Genomic DNA, 449 nt, shown 5'->3' on the forward strand with positions numbered 1-449 from the left:
ATGTCACATAACGTCTAAAGTAAATGTATCTTGATTTAAGCATTTTGCGGTATATGTACAAAAAAGAAAATCTATATAAAGGTTGAGAACCAACTGGCTTAGACCAATTTTTCACATGCTGAGAATGCTAACCTAGCTAATAAGAAGCCTATATGAATCATAAATGTTTAAGAAAAACATTCGGCTACCTCTGGGCGATTCATGATCGGCTAGATCTTAAACTGCTCACGCCAGAAAACTAATTGGACAAAATGCTTTGCTTAACTTGAGATCATCTGCTCTTCACTGTGTATTACCTTTGACCTACTTTCTCTAAAATCTGAATTTCTGCATATTGAATTTTAGAATATTGAATTTGATGTTGAAAACTGTTTCGAACGATTCAGTCCATTCAGTCCTGTTCACTAAAAAGAACCGGTTCAAAAGCCGAAGATCATCGTCACTAGCAA

This window comes from Carassius gibelio, chromosome A7, assembly GCF_023724105.1.
Source record: "Carassius gibelio isolate Cgi1373 ecotype wild population from Czech Republic chromosome A7, carGib1.2-hapl.c, whole genome shotgun sequence".
Taxonomy (NCBI): domain Eukaryota; kingdom Metazoa; phylum Chordata; class Actinopteri; order Cypriniformes; family Cyprinidae; genus Carassius; species Carassius gibelio.